At 39.6% G+C, this 5002-nt stretch overlaps 1 long non-coding RNA gene across 1 annotated transcript in view; it reads left to right on the plus strand.

Annotated features, from left to right (window-relative positions):
- LOC308071697 overlaps positions 1-5002 on the plus strand; it is an 85164-nt gene that overhangs the window by 41583 nt on the left and 38579 nt on the right. The window contains exon 2 of the long non-coding RNA XR_013931273.1: positions 4477-4523. This is a non-coding gene — a long non-coding RNA (uncharacterized lncRNA). The remainder of the gene's footprint in view (positions 1-4476; positions 4524-5002) is intronic.

Raw genomic sequence — 5002 nt, forward strand, 5'->3', positions numbered from 1 at the left:
TCCCAGGAAGGGTATAAGAGTCAATGCAATACGCTGCCAGCCTGCGCTGCCTCTGCTGCGCGCTTGCTCCTGGAAATTGCTGTTCCTTGAGTGGTGTGAGCCGGGGCGGTGGCAGCGGGTGGGCAGCCAGCATGGCCATGCTTCCTGTGCTGCTGGGGGAGCTCGCTGCCTGCGGCCAGGACAGGATATTTTGAATCCTTTCCCATTAAAGCTTGTCCCAAACTCCCCACATGCACATTGAGTCACTTTTCCTGAAATCTTATGCTTGGCAGACATTTTCTTAAAATGCACCCTTTTGCTTTAATCCCTGCTTAATCTTGCAGAAAGATGCAAACAATTTTGTGATGTCTCTTTGCCTTGGAAAGTCTCAAGGGTGTTCAACAAAATCTTCTGTGGCTTTTTATTCACTTACCCTGAGGGCACGTTGGGGTCCCCCCCCAGTAAGTAGGTTTGGATATGAAACGCTACTAGATCAACCTCCTGGAAAGAGGATGCTCCAGTTTGTAAAATTTGCAACAAAACGTTTGTTGAGGAAGTATTAGATTAGTCACAGATTAATTACAATTGTCAGCTATTATTCATCTGTAATAAGAGTGAATTCTTCATTCAAGATTCATAGCAAAATAACATTATTTTTCAAATAGAAGTAATTTAAATTGAAGTAAGACCTTCTAATACCACCATCTGTACAAGTAAATTACATTCAGAGTAATTAAATATGCATATCTGGGCTGTGTACTGTACTGATGAACCAAGTTTTATGGATGCAATATGCTTATAAATCCCTTGAGTATTAAAGATGAAAAATCCATGGCATTTTACATTCATATAACCATGAATAAGAAAAAAAATAAATCCTGTTGTACAATTTTGGGGAATATATTTTTATTAACTTTTCCTGGCTAATTAATATTTTTGCCAAATAGCAAATATGATCACCATATTTATTAGTCTGACATTTCACAAGGACTTAAAGCTCTGTAAGAAATTTCAGCATTGTGTGCGTCTGAATTTATGATTGTGACACAGTCACTCGTCTTCTGCAGGTTCCCAGGAAGCAGAGCGGTGCAGTGAAACTGAAATCATTATGTTGACTGAATTCGTTACTGCCGGACTCGCCCCGCCATGAAATAGCACTGCTCAGCCAGTCGGGATTCATGGTCACAGCCCTTCATGGGATCATCAGGGTTTATAGTCCATAACAAATACAAATACAGAAAGGAACAATAACAGTGTGATACACCTGACGTATTACCCCACCTTGCGAGACTTTGTCACGAGTGCCAGAATAGTGACTGGCTGCATGTTTTCTGTCGTGCAGACAGTTGGGACAGTCACGTAGGAAAGAGAGGCCATGCCTCAAAACACAGCACTGTTGGTGTGGTCTTTGGTGACTAAAGGCCATCTTTATGCTTGTAACACATTGTTCATGATTTCTGTAAAACATGTGTGTAGGGGAGCTTAGCAGGTTTGCTGGGAGCTGCAGAAATATTTGGTTAAAGAAACACCTGAAGTCAGTTCTGCAGAGCACTTCAGAAGAAGCCTGAAATCCCAGCAGGTCACCCCTTTCAAAGCACCGAACATGGCCGTATAGACAGCACCAAAATGCAAGAGCGAACTCAAGCATAAAGACACACGGTCGGCACAACCTCTGTTTGCAGGCCAGCCGCTCTGTGTTGCACAAGGTGACTGGTCCATAGGTATTTTACACCCATGTAGGATTTATGAAACACAGGGTTTCCCTGCCAAGAGATTTAGTCTACCTACAACACTTTCATGGTTATCTGTTCAGATTAATCACAGGAGGCTGGCAGTGGACGTAGGACAATAGATCAATTCCTTCTGTACCCCAAAGGTAAAATAAGAAATGGTGACCTGAAATGCAGATAAGGAGGAAACAATGAGGGCTTCATTTCTCTGCTCCAAGCCCTGTGCTAACATGTGTGAACCAGCAGATTGTGTCACCCCTTTGAGACCTGCTTATGTGTATTTTAGATCATAGTTTGTGATAGATGGAGGTAGGTGTTCATGTAGCCAAGAGGAAAGCTAGGAAAAATGTGCACCAATTGACGATCCAGAAGGTATTGAAGTTTTTATTTTTATAATTTCTGACCTAGTATAAGGTAGTAGTTTGTGAAAGATCCAGTTGTACCCAGTCTGATCATGCATGTGTATTATGCTGGAGGTAGCCACTTTCTGCATGTGCTTTCTTAATCTCTTCTTCGTGTGTCTCTTCTGTCCCTGAACCCCAGTTCACACCCAGCCTGCAGACCCCAGCATCTCCACAGGCTCTACTGCCAGCAGTTCATTTTCTGGAGCTATCACTGGAAGACTAAACAGTTTTTTCTTAGCAGATTTTCTAGCAGGGTTGAGAGAAAAAAAGCCGGAATTTGGGTGTGGGTGTGCTGGGTGAATCCTTGAGAAATGGGCTTTGGCGGTACGCTGTGTGGGATTGCTCCTAGGAGGGCTGTATATAAAAGGCTTTTATAGTACTCCTGAGCAGGGCTGATTTTGAGGTCAAAGTTTGACCCCCTAATAGACAATGTACACAATAATACTTACTGTTTTCAGGCAGCAGAGTGCAGGCTGGAACTTAAGAGAGCCCTATAGCAACAGCCCTAGGACAGGAAAATATGCAAAAGAAACTCTACATATTCAAAAAGAGAAAACTGAAGCGTGAGTCTCTATCCAGCTTCTGAATGTTTGCGTGTTTGTGACCATTTTTCCATGTTTAAGTCCAGGTTTATGCTAAAACGTTCTCAGATCAACATTATTAATGCAATGTAACACAATTCCCAGTAATTTGGAAATGGATTTTCCTGTGTGTTTGGAAATGCCATGGTAGGACAAGGACATTAAAAATCTTTTCTTCCTGTGTCATGGTGTCTTGTGTTCAGGATGTCTCCAGTTCTCACAGAGGCTGGAGCATTATTTTCCATACCCTTTTCCCCCCATTTAGCTTCTAGGTACTTAGACAAAATTGAGTAAAGAAGCCTTTACCTGAGAACCTTTTTACTGGTTGCTGTGCTTTTAAAGCTTTAAAAGCTTTTGCTGAAAAGGTACCTATTTTCTTATCACTTTTTTTTTTTTTTTTCCTTCTCTTCAGAAAAAGGGCATCATTTGAAGTTCTTTTTTGGCAGCTGTATTTCATCGTGATACATTATGTCAGGGCACATCAGTCACATGAAGATTTTATGGAAAAAAACATACCTTTTTTAGATATCCCTCTCTGCAGCCCCCTTCAAAACATGGTGTTTTTTTCAAGAAACTCTACAACTATCAACAGCGTTATGATACTTGAAACATTATGGGTGTAATGATTTTATCTTAATCAATTATATAAATGCTACTTAAAGAAGGAATATAGAATTTAATGTGGTGAACTTAGTCATTCTAAAAAAAATTGACCATTTTCACCTTTTACTGATGTTTACTTCCCACTGTTGGGCAGGGGCTCCTTTTCTTTGTAACCAAGCTAATCCTGTGCTGTTCCTTATTTTACCATGAGATACATTCTGAATTCAGATGAAAATGAGGTACCTTGATGAAAGTGGGCTTCAGGTGTCGCACACTACGCATTGTACATTTCTATTTGCTCTGATCCTCCAGCACACGTAAGATTTCACCTCTTCACCTTTGAACAAGATTGCACTAACTTTGATCTTTTCAGTTTTGTTCAACTCCAGGGAAGGAGCAGCTGCTTGAAACATGTTATCATTTAGACGTTCAGAGGTTCTTATAAAAAAAAAAGGGGGGGTGGGGGTTGGGGGGGGTGGTAAGAGGAGAAAAAAATTGAAAGCGTGAACTAAAAGCTGCAGATTTTTAACTTGAGCATCAGCTTTTGTAGCTAGTGTGTTATGCTTTAACATCAAAAGCTGCCTCTGTATGTAAAACTGAACAAAATGTAGATTTTAAAAGCACACAGAATTATTAAACACAAATTCCATTTTATGTAAGCATTTTTCCACAGTAGGGACGCAGCTATCATTTCCCAGGTCAAAAGCATAAGCTTTGTGTTCTTGCTTCTTTGCCTGTTATTTGAGCCTCTGTACTTCTGTGGTATTAATTCATGATACTGACAGTTAATCTATTTTTATAACTGTTATTATCTGAGCAAAATAACAAACTAGGTTGTTCATTTTCTTTTCAAGACTAAGAACCTGTAACAGTGGGAGCAAAGTTAAAAGGATGATATTTTCAAGATCTTACATGGTTTAGCAGCATTCTTATACTTATTATCACCATTTACCAATATGGTAGTTTTTTGGTGATTATATTTTGGATATTTTTTTCCTATTACAAGACATATTTTCACCCAAATACCTAATCATTTCGAATCACAGAGTCCTGTTTCAAACTGCCCTTCACCTTGTAAAGAACAATGCGGCTGTAAGGTCCTAGGAAGTTTCATCAAATTTTTATTTTAACCATTGCTGAACGTTCACATTTTTGTCCATTGGTTCCCTTTTTGCCTAGTTTACTGTGTTCTCTGCTGAGACTGCAGTTGTTCAGGGATGCTCATGGTAAGTAGCTTTTTGTGTCCATTCTCTTGCTTTATTTTGAGGTTTGCTTTGCACAACAGTGCAAAGGGGGACAGTTTACCCCCTTCTAGGACGTGCTGCTTGTTGAATTCACTTCCATTAACAAGCTGTTGGAAGCAAGTTAATGCCACATTAATTTACTTTAACATCTGATTCTTCCTGCCTATTCTAAGGGTTGCTTAGACAACAGATCATATCCTAAATGATATCTCATAAAAGGCCTGAAGTCCCCTCCCTCAGAAAAGTGTAATTATGGTTATTAATTCAGAAGAGTAATTTATGTAACACTAAAATATCGGCAACAAAAGAAATACAGTAAAATATGTTGTTGGTACACTATATATGGTTAAAATTATTGACAGAACTAATCTGTACAGAGATCCTTGAGGTTGTTACTTACAGGGACCAAGTAATATATTATTATCCATCAGCTACTTATCCACTCTCCTTTTTCTTCACAG

Source organism: Falco punctatus (genome assembly GCF_963210335.1).
Source record: "Falco punctatus genome assembly, chromosome: 11".
Classification (NCBI taxonomy): domain Eukaryota; kingdom Metazoa; phylum Chordata; class Aves; order Falconiformes; family Falconidae; genus Falco; species Falco punctatus.